Genomic DNA, 17,695 nt, shown 5'->3' on the forward strand with positions numbered 1-17,695 from the left:
AAAATAAAGTACCTTTATTTTTAGTATAACTGTGTATTGTGTTTTCTTATGATATTGTGCATATGACACTGAGTGGTACTGTGGTAGCTTCACACGTCTCCTAGTTCAGCCTAAGCTGCTCTGCTAAGCTACCATTATCTATCAGCCTAAGCTGCTAGACACCCTATACACTAATAAGGGATAACTGGGCCTGGTGCAAGGTGCAAGTACCCCTTGGTACTCACTACAAGCCAGTCCAGCATCCTACATTGGTTGTGCAGTGGTGGGATAAGTGCTTGAGACTACTTACCACTCTTGTCATTGTACTTTTCATAAGAGAAAAATATACAAAACAAGGTCAGTGTATATACACATAGCCAAAAAGTTTTGAATTTCCTCTTTTCACTCTTTTCTAAGTGCTGAAAAGTACTTCTAAACTTTCAAAAAGTTCTTAAAAGTTTTAAAAGTTTTTTTTCTGTCTTTCCAAAAAGTTCTGAAAACTTTTTTCTCTTTTTCTATCACTTTAACTCTCTCTAAAAATGTCTGGCACAGGCCAACATGTTGATCTGTCCAAACTTGCATATGACAACCTTAGCTGGAAAAGAGCAAGGAGTCTCTGTATAGAGAGAGGTTTGAGTGTAGGGAAGAATCCTTCCTTGGAACTGTTACTTAACATGCTTAGAGAACAGGATAAGGCCATAGGTGCCTCATCTGTTGAAAAAGTACCTAATAGTTCTCAATCTGATTCAGGGACTCCCCCAGGAAAAGATTCAGGAAAGAAACTTCCTAGCCTGCCCATTACTAGACAATCTAGCATAGATGGTAATGATGATGAGCCACACCATATAAATAGTGTTGTCTCACATCATAGCAAAAGCATTTATTCTCACCATACTGGTAGTAATGTTTCTGTAAACCAAGCTGTTAGGGTGGCTTCTGTAAGGGACAGGTCTCCTTCTGTTCATTCCCATCATAGCTCTGTTTCTAGAAATGTCCCTCCCACCAACCCTGATGACAGAATGTTAGAGAGGGAACTCAATAAGTTGAGGGTGGAACAAACCAGACTGAAGCTCAAAAAGCAACAGCTGGATTTGGATAGACAGTCTTTTGAATTAGAGAAGGAAAGACAGAAGTTGGGTTTAGATACCCATGGTGGCAGCAGCAGTATTCCCCATAGTCATCCTGCAAAAGAGCATGATTCCAGGAATCTGCACAAGATAGTTCCCCCTTATAAGGAGGGGGATGACATTAACAAGTGGTTTGCTGCACTTGAGAGGGCCTGTGTTGTACAGGATGTCCCTCAAAGGCAGTGGGCTGCTATCCTATGGCTATCATTTAGTGGAAAAGGTAGGGATAGGCTCCTTACTGTGAAAGAAAATGATGCCAATAATTTCCAAGTTCTTAAGAATGCACTCCTGGATGGTTATGGCTTAACCACTGAACAGTACAGGATAAAGTTCAGAGAGACCAAAAAGGAGTCTTCACAAGACTGGGTTGATTTCATTGACCAGGCAGTGAAGGCCTTGGAGGGGTGGTTACATGGCAGTAAAGTTACTGATTATGACAGCCTGTATAACTTGATCCTGAGAGAGCATATTCTTAATAATTGTGTATCTGATTTGTTGCACCAGTACTTGGTGGACTCTGATCTGACCTCTCCCCAAGAATTGGGAAAGAAGGCAGACAAATGGGTCAGAACAAGAGTGAACAGAAAAGTTCATACAGGGGGTGACAAAGATGGCAACAAAAAGAAGGATGGTAAGGCTTCTGACAAGGGTGGGGACAAATCTAAAAATTAGGCTTCATCAGGCCCACAAAAACACTCTGGTGGGGGTGGTGGGTCCAAATCCTCCTTTAATCAGAACAAGGAAAAGAAACCATGGTGCTATTTATGTAAAATAAAAGGCCATTGGACAACAGATCCCAGTTGTCCAAAGAAAGGCACCACTGCTCCTACCACTACAACCCCTACTGCTACACCTAGTGTCCCTACTAATAGCAGTGGTGGTGGGAGCAAACCTACTAATAGCCAATCCAGGGGAGTAGCTGGGCTCACTTTTGGTAACTTAGTTGGGGTTGGTCTGATTAGGGAGACCACAGAGGCTACTTTAGTCTCTGAAGGGGCTATTGATTTAGCCACTTTGGTTGCTTGCCCCCATAACTTGGAGAAGTACAAGCAACTAACCCTAATAAATGGTGTTGAGGTCCAGGCCTACAGGGACACAGGTGCCAGTGTCACAATGGTGATTGAGAAACTGGTGCACCCTGAACAACACATACTTGGACACCAGTACCAAGTAACCGATGCTCACAACATAACACAAAGCCACCCCATGGCTGTTGTAAATCTCAACTGGGGGGGGGGTAACTGGTCCAAAGAAAGTTGTGGTAGCTTCAGATTTACCTGTAGACTGTCTATTAGGGAATGATTTGGAGACATCAGCTTGGTCAGATGTGGAGTTGGAGGCCCATGCAGCAATGCTGGGCATCCCAGGGCATATTTTTGCTTTGACAAGGGCTCAGGCCAAAAAGCAAAAAGGACAGGGAAGCTTGGATCCTGGAACAATGGACCAAGTGCTCCCTAAAGCTAGGGGTAGTAGAAGCAAACTACTTCCTACTATCCCTCCCTCTACAGTGGATTCTACTTCTGAGGAAGAAGAATTCCCTCCCTGTGCAGAACCTACACCAGAGGAGCTGGAAGCAGACACTGCTGAGCTTTTGGGTGAAGGGGGGCCTGCCAGAGAGGAGCTGAGTGTGGCACAGCTAACCTGTCCCACATTAGAGGGTCTCAGACAGCAAGCTGTCAAACAGGCTAATGGGGATGTCAGTGACTCTCACAGAGTTTACTGGGAGGACAACCACCTGTACACTGAGCATAGGGATCCTAAACCTGGAGCTGCCAGGAGATTAGTGATTCCTCAGGAGTACAGAAAGTTCCTCCTAACACTGGCACATGACATTCCCTTAGCTGGGCACCTAGGACAAATGAAAACTTGGGACAGGCTTGTTCCCCTGTTTCATTGGCCTAGGATGTCTGAGGACACAAAGGAATTTTGTAAGTCCTGTGAAACCTGTCAAGCCAGTGGCAAGACAGGTGGCACACCAAAGGCACCCCTTATTCCACTGCCTGTGGTTGGGGTTCCCTTTGAAAGGGTAGGGGTTGACATAGTTGGCCCCCTTGACCCTCCTACTGCTTCAGGCAATAGATTTATCTTGGTGGTAGTGGACCATGCCACAAGATATCCTGAAGCTATTCCTTTAAGGACCACTACAGCACCTGCAGTGGCAAAGGCCCTCCTGGGAATATTTTCCAGGGTGGGCTTCCCAAAGGAAGTAGTATCAGACAGGGGAAGCAATTTCATGTCTGCATACTTAAAGGCCATGTGGAAGGAGTGTGGTGTAACGTACAAGTTCACAACACCCTATCATCCACAAACAAATGGACTGGTGGAGAGATTTAATAAAACTCTCAAAGGCATGATTATGGGTCTCCCTGAAAAACTCCGCAGGAGATGGGATATCCTTCTACCATGCCTCCTTTTTGCCTACAGGGAGGTACCCCAGAAAGGAGTGGGCTTCAGCCCCTTTGAACTTCTTTTTGGACACCCTGTTAGGGGTCCACTCACACTTGTAAAGGAGGGTTGGGAACAACCTTTAAAAGCTCCTAAGCAGGATATTGTGGATTATGTACTTGGCCTCAGATCAAGGATGGCTGAGTACATGAAAAAGGCCAGTAAAAACCTTCAGGCCAGCCAAGAGCTCCAGAAGCAATGGCATGATCAGAAGGCTGTTTTGGTTCAGTACCAACCAGGGCAGAAAGTGTGGGTCTTGGAGCCTGTGGCCCCAAGAGCACTCCAAGATAAATGGAGTGGACCCCACACAATTGTTGAAAAGAAGGGTGAAGTCACCTACTTAGTTGACTTAGGCACTGCCAGGAGTCCCCTTAGGGTGCTCCATGTCAACCGCCTGAAACCCTACTATTACAGGGCTGATCTCACCCTGCTCATGGCAACAGATGAGGGACAGGAAGAAGACAGTGATCCTCTACCTGATCTCTTCTCTTCCACAGATCAAGATGCTCTTGTGGAAGGTGTAGTTTTGGCTGATTGTCTTACTGCTGAGCAGAAAGACAATTGCATAAATCTCCTAGGGCAATTTTCAGAACCCTTCTCTACTGTGCCAGGCACCACTTCTTGGTGTGAGCACACTATAGATACTGGAGACAGTTTACCTGTCAAAAGTAAGATCTATAGGCAGCCTGACCATGTCAGGGACTGCATAAAGCAAGAAGTTCAGAAAATGTTGGAACTAGGAGTGGTTGAGCACTCTGACAGTCCATGGGCTTCTCCTGTGGTACTGATACCAAAACCCAATTCTAAAGATGGAAAGAAGGAAATGCGGTTTTGTGTAGACTATAGAGGTCTCAACTTGGTAACCAAAACTGATGCTCACCCTATACCCAGGGCAGATGAGCTTATAGATACACTGGCATCTGCCAAGTATCTAAGCACTTTTGATTTGACTGCAGGGTATTGGCAGATCAAATTGTCAGAAGATGCTAAACCTAAGACTGCATTTTCTACCATTGGAGGACATTACCAGTTCACTGTAATGCCTTTTGGTTTGAAAAATGCACCTGCCACTTTTCAAAGGTTGGTGAACACAGTCCTGCAAGGGCTGGAAGCTTTCAGTGCAGCATATTTGGACGATATAGCTGTCTTTAGCTCCAGCTGGGATGATCACCTGGTCCACCTATGGAAAGTTTTGGAGGCCCTGCAAAAGGCAGGCCTCACTATCAAGGCTTCAAAGTGCCAGATAGGGCAGGGTAAGGTGGTTTATCTGGGACACCTTGTTGGTGGGGAACAGATTGCACCACTTCAGGGGAAAATCCAAACTATTATTGATTGGGTTCCCCCTACCACTCAGACTCAGGTGAGAGCCTTCCTAGGCCTCACTGGGTATTACAGGAGGTTCATTAAGAACTATGGCTCCATTGCAGCCCCTCTTAATGACCTCACATCCAAGAAAATGCCTAAAAAGGTATTATGGACAGCAAACTGTCAGAAAGCTTTTGAGGAGCTGAAGCAGGCCATGTGCTCTGCACCTGTCCTGAAAAGCCCTTGTTACTCTAAAAAATTCTATGTCCAAACTGATGCATCTGAATTAGGAGTAGGGGCAGTCCTATCACAACTTAATTCTGAGGGCCAGGATCAACCTGTTGCTTTTATTAGTAGGAGGTTGACCCCTAGAGAAAAGCGTTGGTCTGCCATTGAGAGGGAGGCCTTTGCTGTGGTCTGGGCTCTGAAGAAGTTGAGGCCATACCTGTTTGGCACTCACTTCATTGTTCAGACAGACCACAAACCTCTACTTTGGCTAAAACAAATGAAAGGTGAAAATCCTAAATTGTTGAGGTGGTCCATATCCCTACAGGGAATGGACTATACAGTGGAACATAGACCTGGGAGTAGCCACTCCAATGCAGATGGACTCTCCAGATATTTCCACTTAGACAATGAAGACTCATCAGGTCATGGCTAGTCTTATTGTCCTTCGTTTGGGGGGGGGTTGTATAGGAAAGTACCATCTTGCCTGGCATGTTACCCCCATTTTTCACTGTATATATGTTGTTTTAGTTGTATGTGTCACTGGGACCCTGGTAACCCAGGGCCCCAGTGCTCATAAGTGTGCCTGAATGTGTTACCTGTGTAGTGACTAACTGTCTCACTGAGGCTCTGCTAATCAGAACCTCAGTGGTTATGCTCTCTCATTTCTTTCCAAATTGTCACTAACAGGCTAGTGACCATTTTTACCAATTTACATTGGCTTACTGGAACACCCTTATAATTCCCTAGTATATGGTACTGAGGTACCCAGGGTATTGGGGTTCCAGGAGATCCCTATGGGCTGCAACATTTCTTTTGCCACCCATAGGGAGCTCTGACAATTCTTACACAGGTCTGCCACTGCAGCCTGAGTGAAATAACGTCCACGTTATTTCACAGCCATTTTACACTGCACTTAAGTAACTTATAAGTCACCTATATGTCTAACCTTTACCTGGTAAAGGTTAGGTGCAAAGTTACTTAGTGTGTGGGCACCCTGGCACTAGCCAAGGTGCCCCCACATTGTTCAGAGCCAATTCCCTGAACTTTGTGAGTGCGGGGACACCATTACACGCGTGCACTACATATAGGTCACTACCTATATGTAGCTTCACAATGGTAACTCCGAATATGGCCATGTAACATGTCTATGATCATGGAATTGCCCCCTCTATGCCATCCTGGCATAGTTGGCACAATCCCATGATCCCAGTGGTCTGTAGCACAGACCCTGGTACTGCCAAACTGCCCTTCCTGTGGTTTCACTGCAGCTGCTGCTGCTGCCAACCCCTCAGACAGGCAGCTGCCCTCCTGGGGTCCAGCCAGGCCTGGCCCAGGATGGCAGAACAAAGAACTTCCTCTGAGAGAGGGTGTGACACCCTCTCCCTTTGGAAAATGGTGTGAAGGCAGGGGAGGAGTAGCCTCCCCCAGCCTCTGGAAATGCTTTGTTGGGCACAGAGGTGCCCAATTCTGCATAAGCCAGTCTACACCGGTTCAGGGACCCCTTAGCCCCTGCTCTGGCGCGAAACTGGACAAAGGAAAGGGGAGTGACCACTCCCCTGACCTGCACCTCCCCTGGGAGGTGTCCAGAGCTCCTCCAGTGTGCTCCAGACCTCTGCCATCTTGGAAACAGAGGTGCTGCTGGCACACTGGACTGCTCTGAGTGGCCAGTGCCACCAGGTGACGTCAGAGACTCCTGCTGATAGGCTCCTTCAGGTGTTAGTAGCCTATCCTCCCTCCTAGGTAGCCAAACCCTCTTTTCTGGCTATTTAGGGTCTCTGTCTCTGGGGAAACTTTAGATAACGAATGCAAGAGCTCATCCGAGTTCCTCTGCATCTCTCTCTTCACCTTCTGATAAGGAAACGACCGCTGACCGCGCTGGAAGCCTGCAAACCTGCAACATAGTAGCAAAGACGACTACTGCAACTCTGTAACGCTGATCCTGCCGCCTTCTCGACTGTTTTCCTGCTTGTGCATGCTGTGGGGGTAGCCTGCCTCCTCTCTGCACCAGAAGCTCCGAAGAAATCTCCCGTGGGTCGACGGAATCTTCCCCCTGCAACCGCAGGCACCAAAAAGCTGCATTACCGGTCCCTTGGGTCTCCTCTCAGCACGACGAGCGAGGTCCCTCGAATCCAGCGACTCTGTCCAAGTGACCCCCACAGTCCAGTGACTCTTCAGTCCAAGTTTGGTGGAGGTAAGTCCTTGCCTCACCTCGCTGGGCTGCATTGCTGGGAACCGCGACTTTGCAGCTACTCCGGCCCCTGTGCACTTCCGGCAGAAATCCTTTATGCACAGCCAAGCCTGGGTCCACGGCACTCTAACCTGCATTGCACGACTTTCTAAGTTGGTCTCCGGCGACGTGGGACTCCTTTGTGCAACTTCGGCGAGCACCGTTTCACGCATCCTTCTAGTGCCTGTTTCTGGCACTTCTCTGGGTGCTACCTGCTCTAGTGAGGGCTCTTTCTCTTGATCGACGTCCCCTCTCTCTTCAGGTCCAATTTGCGACCTCCTGGTCCCTCCTGGGCCCCAGCAGCGTCCAAAAACGCCAAACGCACGATTTGCAACTAGCAAGGCTTGTTGGCGTTCTTTCGGCGGGAATATACTTCTGCACGACTCTCCACGGCAAGAGAGATCCGTCCACCAAAGGGGAAGTCTCTAGCCCTTTTTTTTCCTGCAGAAACCTCAGCTTCTTCTGTCCAGTAGAAGCTTCTTTGCACCCGCAGCTGGCATTTCCTGGGCATCTGCCCATCTCCGACTTGCTTGTGACTTTTGGACTTGGTCCCCTTGTTCCACAGGTACCCTAGATTGGAAATCCACAGTTGTTGCATTGCTGGTTTGTGTCTTTCCTGCATTATTCCTCTAACACGACTACTTTGTCCTTAGGGGAACTTTAGTGCACTTTGCACTCACTTTTCAGGGTCTTGGGGAGGGTTATTTTTCTAACTCTCACTATTTTCTAATAGTCCCAGCGACCCTCTACAAGGTCACATAGGTTTGGGGTCCATTCGTGGTTCGCATTCCACTTTTGGAGTATATGGTTTGTGTTGCCCCTATCCCTATGTTTCCCCATTGCATCCTATTGTAACTATACATTGTTTGCACTGTTTTCTAAGACTATACTGCATATTTTTGCTATTGTGTATATATATCTTGTGTATATTTCCTATCCTCTCACTGAGGGTACACTCTAAGATACTTTGGCATATTGTCATAAAAATAAAGTACCTTTATTTTTAGTATAACTGTGTATTGTGTTTTCTTATGATATTGTGCATATGACACTGAGTGGTACTGTGGTAGCTTCACACGTCTCCTAGTTCAGCCTAAGCTGCTCTGCTAAGCTACCATTATCTATCAGCCTAAGCTGCTAGACACCCTATACACTAATAAGGGATAACTGGGCCTGGTGCAAGGTGCAAGTACCCCTTGGTACTCACTACAAGCCAGTCCAGCCTCCTACATTGGTTGTGCAGTGGTGGGATAAGTGCTTGAGACTACTTACCACTCTTGTCATTGTACTTTTCATAAGAGAAAAATATACAAAACAAGGTCAGTGTATATACACATAGCCAAAAAGTTTTGAATTTCCTCTTTTCACTCTTTTCTAAGTGCTGAAAAGTACTTCTAAACTTTCAAAAAGTTCTTAAAAGTTTTAAAAGTTTTTTTTCTGTCTTTCCAAAAAGTTCTGAAAACTTTTTTCTCTTTTTCTATCACTTTAACTCTCTCTAAAAATGTCTGGCACAGGCCAACATGTTGATCTGTCCAAACTTGCATATGACAACCTTAGCTGGAAAAGAGCAAGGAGTCTCTGTATAGAGAGAGGTTTGAGTGTAGGGAAGAATCCTTCCTTGGAACTGTTACTTAACATGCTTAGAGAACAGGATAAGGCCATAGGTGCCTCATCTGTTGAAAAAGTACCTAATAGTTCTCAATCTGATTCAGGGACTCCCCCAGGAAAAGATTCAGGAAAGAAACTTCCTAGCCTGCCCATTACTAGACAATCTAGCATAGATGGTAATGATGATGAGCCACACCATATAAATAGTGTTGTCTCACATCATAGCAAAAGCATTTATTCTCACCATACTGGTAGTAATGTTTCTGTAAACCAAGCTGTTAGGGTGGCTTCTGTAAGGGACAGGTCTCCTTCTGTTCATTCCCATCATAGCTCTGTTTCTAGAAATGTCCCTCCCACCAACCCTGATGACAGAATGTTAGAGAGGGAACTCAATAAGTTGAGGGTGGAACAAACCAGACTGAAGCTCAAAAAGCAACAGCTGGATTTGGATAGACAGTCTTTTGAATTAGAGAAGGAAAGACAGAAGTTGGGTTTAGATACCCATGGTGGCAGCAGCAGTATTCCCCATAGTCATCCTGCAAAAGAGCATGATTCCAGGAATCTGCACAAGATAGTTCCCCCTTATAAGGAGGGGGATGACATTAACAAGTGGTTTGCTGCACTTGAGAGGGCCTGTGTTGTACAGGATGTCCCTCAAAGGCAGTGGGCTGCTATCCTATGGCTATCATTTAGTGGAAAAGGTAGGGATAGGCTCCTTACTGTGAAAGAAAATGATGCCAATAATTTCCAAGTTCTTAAGAATGCACTCCTGGATGGTTATGGCTTAACCACTGAACAGTACAGGATAAAGTTCAGAGAGACCAAAAAGGAGTCTTCACAAGACTGGGTTGATTTCATTGACCAGGCAGTGAAGGCCTTGGAGGGGTGGTTACATGGCAGTAAAGTTACTGATTATGACAGCCTGTATAACTTGATCCTGAGAGAGCATATTCTTAATAATTGTGTGTCTGATTTGTTGCACCAGTACTTGGTGGACTCTGATCTGACCTCTCCCCAAGAATTGGGAAAGAAGGCAGACAAATGGGTCAGAACAAGAGTGAACAGAAAAGTTCATACAGGGGGTGACAAAGATGGCAACAAAAAGAAGGATGGTAAGGCTTCTGACAAGGGTGGGGACAAATCTAAAAATTAGGCTTCATCAGGCCCACAAAAACACTCTGGTGGGGGTGGTGGGTCCAAATCCTCCTTTAATCAGAACAAGGAAAAGAAACCATGGTGCTATTTATGTAAAATAAAAGGCCATTGGACAACAGATCCCAGTTGTCCAAAGAAAGGCACCACTGCTCCTACCACTACAACCCCTACTGCTACACCTAGTGTCCCTACTAATAGCAGTGGTGGTGGGAGCAAACCTACTAATAGCCAATCCAGGGGAGTAGCTGGGCTCACTTTTGGTAACTTAGTTGGGGTTGGTCTGATTAGGGAGACCACAGAGGCTACTTTAGTCTCTGAAGGGGCTATTGATTTAGCCACTTTGGTTGCTTGCCCCCATAACTTGGAGAAGTACAAGCAACTAACCCTAATAAATGGTGTTGAGGTCCAGGCCTACAGGGACACAGGTGCCAGTGTCACAATGGTGATTGAGAAACTGGTGCACCCTGAACAACACATACTTGGACACCAGTACCAAGTAACCGATGCTCACAACATAACACAAAGCCACCCCATGGCTGTTGTAAATCTCAACTGGGGGGGGGTAACTGGTCCAAAGAAAGTTGTGGTAGCTTCAGATTTACCTGTAGACTGTCTATTAGGGAATGATTTGGAGACATCAGCTTGGTCAGATGTGGAGTTGGAGGCCCATGCAGCAATGCTGGGCATCCCAGGGCATATTTTTGCTTTGACAAGGGCTCAGGCCAAAAAGCAAAAAGGACAGGGAAGCTTGGATCCTGGAACAATGGACCAAGTGCTCCCTAAAGCTAGGGGTAGTAGAAGCAAACCACTTCCTACTATCCCTCCCTCTACAGTGGATTCTACTTCTGAGGAAGAAGAATTCCCTCCCTGTGCAGAACCTACACCAGAGGAGCTGGAAGCAGACACTGCTGAGCTTTTGGGTGAAGGGGGGCCTGCCAGAGAGGAGCTGAGTGTGGCACAGCTAACCTGTCCCACATTAGAGGGTCTCAGACAGCAAGCTGTCAAACAGGCTAATGGGGATGTCAGTGACTCTCACAGAGTTTACTGGGAGGACAACCACCTGTACACTGAGCATAGGGATCCTAAACCTGGAGCTGCCAGGAGATTAGTGATTCCTCAGGAGTACAGAAAGTTCCTCCTAACACTGGCACATGACATTCCCTTAGCTGGGCACCTAGGACAAATGAAAACTTGGGACAGGCTTGTTCCCCTGTTTCATTGGCCTAGGATGTCTGAGGACACAAAGGAATTTTGTAAGTCCTGTGAAACCTGTCAAGCCAGTGGCAAGACAGGTGGCACACCAAAGGCACCCCTTATTCCACTGCCTGTGGTTGGGGTTCCCTTTGAAAGGGTAGGGGTTGACATAGTTGGCCCCCTTGACCCTCCTACTGCTTCAGGCAATAGATTTATCTTGGTGGTAGTGGACCATGCCACAAGATATCCTGAAGCTATTCCTTTAAGGACCACTACAGCACCTGCAGTGGCAAAGGCCCTCCTGGGAATATTTTCCAGGGTGGGCTTCCCAAAGGAAGTAGTATCAGACAGGGGAAGCAATTTCATGTCTGCATACTTAAAGGCCATGTGGAAGGAGTGTGGTGTAACGTACAAGTTCACAACACCCTATCATCCACAAACAAATGGACTGGTGGAGAGATTTAATAAAACTCTCAAAGGCATGATTATGGGTCTCCCTGAAAAACTCCGCAGGAGATGGGATATCCTTCTACCATGCCTCCTTTTTGCCTACAGGGAGGTACCCCAGAAAGGAGTGGGCTTCAGCCCCTTTGAACTTCTTTTTGGACACCCTGTTAGGGGTCCACTCACACTTGTAAAGGAGGGTTGGGAACAACCTTTAAAAGCTCCTAAGCAGGATATTGTGGATTATGTACTTGGCCTCAGATCAAGGATGGCTGAGTACATGAAAAAGGCCAGTAAAAACCTTCAGGCCAGCCAAGAGCTCCAGAAGCAATGGCATGATCAGAAGGCTGTTTTGGTTCAGTACCAACCAGGGCAGAAAGTGTGGGTCTTGGAGCCTGTGGCCCCAAGAGCACTCCAAGATAAATGGAGTGGACCCCACACAATTGTTGAAAAGAAGGGTGAAGTCACCTACTTAGTTGACTTAGGCACTGCCAGGAGTCCCCTTAGGGTGCTCCATGTCAACCGCCTGAAACCCTACTATTACAGGGCTGATCTCACCCTGCTCATGGCAACAGATGAGGGACAGGAAGAAGACAGTGATCCTCTACCTGATCTCTTCTCTTCCACAGATCAAGATGCTCTTGTGGAAGGTGTAGTTTTGGCTGATTGTCTTACTGCTGAGCAGAAAGACAATTGCATAAATCTCCTAGGGCAATTTTCAGAACCCTTCTCTACTGTGCCAGGCACCACTTCTTGGTGTGAGCACACTATAGATACTAGAGACAGTTTACCTGTCAAAAGTAAGATCTATAGGCAGCCTGACCATGTCAGGGACTGCATAAAGCAAGAAGTTCAGAAAATGTTGGAACTAGGAGTGGTTGAGCACTCTGACAGTCCATGGGCTTCTCCTGTGGTACTGATACCAAAACCCAATTCTAAAGATGGAAAGAAGGAAATGCGGTTTTGTGTAGACTATAGAGGTCTCAACTTGGTAACCAAAACTGATGCTCACCCTATACCCAGGGCAGATGAGCTTATAGATACACTGGCATCTGCCAAGTATCTAAGCACTTTTGATTTGACTGCAGGGTATTGGCAGATCAAATTGTCAGAAGATGCTAAACCTAAGACTGCATTTTCTACCATTGGAGGACATTACCAGTTCACTGTAATGCCTTTTGGTTTGAAAAATGCACCTGCCACTTTTCAAAGGTTGGTGAACACAGTCCTGCAAGGGCTGGAAGCTTTCAGTGCAGCATATTTGGACGATATAGCTGTCTTTAGCTCCAGCTGGGATGATCACCTGGTCCACCTATGGAAAGTTTTGGAGGCCCTGCAAAAGGCAGGCCTCACTATCAAGGCTTCAAAGTGCCAGATAGGGCAGGGTAAGGTGGTTTATCTGGGACACCTTGTTGGTGGGGAACAGATTGCACCACTTCAGGGGAAAATCCAAACTATTATTGATTGGGTTCCCCCTACCACTCAGACTCAGGTGAGAGCCTTCCTAGGCCTCACTGGGTATTACAGGAGGTTCATTAAGAACTATGGCTCCATTGCAGCCCCTCTTAATGACCTCATATCCAAGAAAATGCCTAAAAAGGTATTATGGACAGCAAACTGTCAGAAAGCTTTTGAGGAGCTGAAGCAGGCCATGTGCTCTGCACCTGTCCTGAAAAGCCCTTGTTACTCTAAAAAATTCTATGTCCAAACTGATGCATCTGAATTAGGAGTAGGGGCAGTCCTATCACAACTTAATTCTGAGGGCCAGGATCAACCTGTTGCTTTTATTAGTAGGAGGTTGACCCCTAGAGAAAAGCGTTGGTCTGCCATTGAGAGGGAGGCCTTTGCTGTGGTCTGGGCTCTGAAGAAGTTGAGGCCATACCTGTTTGGCACTCACTTCATTGTTCAGACAGACCACAAACCTCTACTTTGGCTAAAACAAATGAAAGGTGAAAATCCTAAATTGTTGAGGTGGTCCATATCCCTACAGGGAATGGACTATACAGTGGAACATAGACCTGGGAGTAGCCACTCCAATGCAGATGGACTCTCCAGATATTTCCACTTAGACAATGAAGACTCATCAGGTCATGGCTAGTCTTATTGTCCTTCGTTTGGGGGGGGGTTGTATAGGAAAGTACCATCTTGCCTGGCATGTTACCCCCATTTTTCACTGTATATATGTTGTTTTAGTTGTATGTGTCACTGGGACCCTGGTAACCCAGGGCCCCAGTGCTCATAAGTGTGCCTGAATGTGTTACCTGTGTAGTGACTAACTGTCTCACTGAGGCTCTGCTAATCAGAACCTCAGTGGTTATGCTCTCTCATTTCTTTCCAAATTGTCACTAACAGGCTAGTGACCATTTTTACCAATTTACATTGGCTTACTGGAACACCCTTATAATTCCCTAGTATATGGTACTGAGGTACCCAGGGTATTGGGGTTCCAGGAGATCCCTATGGGCTGCAACATTTCTTTTGCCACCCATAGGGAGCTCTGACAATTCTTACACAGGTCTGCCACTGCAGCCTGAGTGAAATAACGTCCACGTTATTTCACAGCCATTTTACACTGCACTTAAGTAACTTATAAGTCACCTATATGTCTAACCTTTACCTGGTAAAGGTTAGGTGCAAAGTTACTTAGTGTGTGGGCACCCTGGCACTAGCCAAGGTGCCCCCACATTGTTCAGAGCCAATTCCCTGAACTTTGTGAGTGCGGGGACACCATTACACGCGTGCACTACATATAGGTCACTACCTATATGTAGCTTCACAATGGTAACTCCGAATATGGCCATGTAACATGTCTATGATCATGGAATTGCCCCCTCTATGCCATCCTGGCATAGTTGGCACAATCCCATGATCCCAGTGGTCTGTAGCACAGACCCTGGTACTGCCAAACTGCCCTTCCTGGGGTTTCACTGCAGCTGCTGCTGCTGCCAACCCCTCAGACAGGCAGCTGCCCTCCTGGGGTCCAGCCAGGCCTGGCCCAGGATGGCAGAACAAAGAACTTCCTCTGAGAGAGGGTGTGACACCCTCTCCCTTTGGAAAATGGTGTGAAGGCAGGGGAGGAGTAGCCTCCCCCAGCCTCTGGAAATGCTTTGTTGGGCACAGAGGTGCCCAATTCTGCATAAGCCAGTCTACACCGGTTCAGGGACCCCTTAGCCCCTGCTCTGGCGCGAAACTGGACAAAGGAAAGGGGAGTGACCACTCCCCTGACCTGCACCTCCCCTGGGAGGTGTCCAGAGCTCCTCCAGTGTGCTCCAGACCTCTGCCATCTTGGAAACAGAGGTGCTGCTGGCACACTGGACTGCTCTGAGTGGCCAGTGCCACCAGGTGACGTCAGAGACTCCTGCTGATAGGCTCCTTCAGGTGTTAGTAGCCTATCCTCCCTCCTAGGTAGCCAAACCCTCTTTTCTGGCTATTTAGGGTCTCTGTCTCTGGGCGTTTGGTGGAGGTAAGTCCTTGCCTCACCTCGCTGGGCTGCATTGCTGGGAACCGCGACTTTGCAGCTACTCCGGCCCCTGTGCACTTCCGGCGGAAATCCTTTATGCACAGCCAAGCCTGGGTCCACGGCACTCTAACCTGCATTGCACGACTTTCTAAGTTGGTCTCCGGCGACGTGGGACTCCTTTGTGCAACTTCGGCGAGCACCGTTTCACGCATCCTTGTAGTGCCTGTTTCTGGCACTTCTCTGGGTGCTACCTGCTCTAGTGAAGGCTCTTTGTCTTGATCGACGTCCCCTCTCTCTTCAGGTCCAATTTGCGACCTCCTGGTCCCTCCTGGGCCCCAGCAGCGTCCAAAAACGCCAAACGCACGATTTGCGACTAGCAAGGCTTGTTGGCATTCTTTCGGCGGGAATATACTTCTGCACGACTCTCCACGGCAAGAGAGATCCGTCCACCAAAGGGGAAGTCTCTAGCCCTTTTTTTTCCTGCAGAAACCTCAGCTTCTTCTGTCCAGTAGAAGCTTCTTTGCACCCGCAGCTGGCATTTCCTGGCATCTGCCCATCTCCGACTTGCTTGTGACTTTTGGACTTGGTCCCCTTGTTCCACAGGTACCCTAGATTGGAAATCCACAGTTGTTGCATTGCTGGTTTGTGTCTTTCCTGCATTATTCCTCTAACACGACTACTTTGTCCTTAGGGGAACTTTAGTGCACTTTGCACTCACTTTTCAGGGTCTTGGGGAGGGTTATTTTTCTAACTCTCACTATTTTCTAATAGTCCCAGCGACCCTCTACAAGGTCAAATTGGTTTGGGGTCCATGCGTGGTTCGCATTCCACTTTTGGAGTATATGGTTTGTGTTGCCCCTATCCCTATGTTTCCCCATTGCATCCTATTGTAACTATACATTGTTTGCACTGTTTTCTAAGACTATACTGCATATTTTTGCTATTGTGTATATATATCTTGTGTATATTTCCTACCCTCTCACTGAGGGTACACTCTAAGATACTTTGGCATATTGTCATAAAAATAAAGTACCTTTATTTTTAGTATAACTGTGTATTGTGTTTTCTTATGATATTGTGCATATGACACTGAGTGGTACTGTGGTAGCTTCACACGTCTCCTAGTTCAGCCTAAGCTGCTCTGCTAAGCTACCATTATCTATCAGCCTAAGCTGCTAGACACCCTATACACTAATAAGGGATAACTGGGCCTGGTGCAAGGTGCAAGTACCCCTTGGTACTCACTACAAGCCAGTCCAGCCTCCTACAATAGCTCCCAGTTGTTCTTCCATTTATTGCGCTTGGCCCATCTTAGCTTTCAATTACTTGTCAGACATTCCATTGCATTGGTTTCATATGTCTTACTACTTCAGGGCTACATGGTGTCATGTCCTTCTGTACGTGAATATGCCATCCTGAAAGACTGTTCTGCACAGTCTTTACATATGGATGCTCCCATGTCTGAACAGGTATAGGACTGGGGATTCCAGTTTCACCTCTACATCAACCTGAACTGACTGGTACAAGGGACTGTGTAGCCAGAGGCCAGAACACTCCAACCTCTTATGGAGTCATAGAGATTCTATCGCACCAGGTCAAGTCCAATTTGGTACTGGTGTGGCATGACCCTATGTCACCAACATGTTTTAAGCCAATGTCTGAACTGGCAGAAGACTTCCAATAACAAGGTCACTGACACTATTATTATGTCTCTAAGATGTTTTTTCTACTCCATGAAACTCTGCCTTCTTTAGTTCTTAAACACAACCCAAAAAAAAATGGTTTATATGTTATCCTTCACCAGGAAAATGTAGCCTATACACCTCTATCTCCACAAAGATGTATTTCCACTCACTTCCTTCACCCTCTGTTGTTTGCATTCCATTGTGTCACCTCGAGTCATGCTGCTGTAATTAGTAAAGCTAATCGAGTGTCCAGGGGGTGGTGCAACAGCAATAAATTAACATAACTAAAACATTTGGGCCTCACATCACAAACTATGTTTTCTAGTATATATGAAGTAGTACTATAATGCTATTCAACTAATACAAAATGCAGTTCACAAACTTCCTGCTGGAGACAATCGCCTCTGCCTCACATAACTTTTCTTGGTGAAGATTACCATGGTGCCAGAGATGTCTACACATGGGGGGCTTGACCAGGGAGGAGACTGTAGAAAACATATCTCCCCTGAGCTCCAGCACTGTGCACCAGATTTCCTCTCCAGACACCTCTAAATGGTCCTGAAAAACGGGAGCAGAGATTTCAATTACTACTACCTCATCATGTAACCAGTTGAGGCTCGGTTTATAGACGAAAGTGGTGTCTTAATTCCTGATTGGGCGGCAAAACAAAATGGCAGCTGCTATGTTTTGGGGGCATCCAGGGACTGCACATTGGAGTGAAGAATCTGCTGTAAGCGGGGCAAAATGTCACTCTAGGGGCCCAAAATACAGAGTCAGAGTAAGAAGGCGGCCCCAGAGTATGAGATTGGTATCTCCAGAGAAGGGAGCTCGAGGTCAT

The sequence above is a fragment of the Pleurodeles waltl genome, chromosome 6, assembly GCF_031143425.1.
Source record: "Pleurodeles waltl isolate 20211129_DDA chromosome 6, aPleWal1.hap1.20221129, whole genome shotgun sequence".
In the NCBI taxonomy this organism is placed as follows: Eukaryota; Metazoa; Chordata; class Amphibia; order Caudata; family Salamandridae; genus Pleurodeles; species Pleurodeles waltl.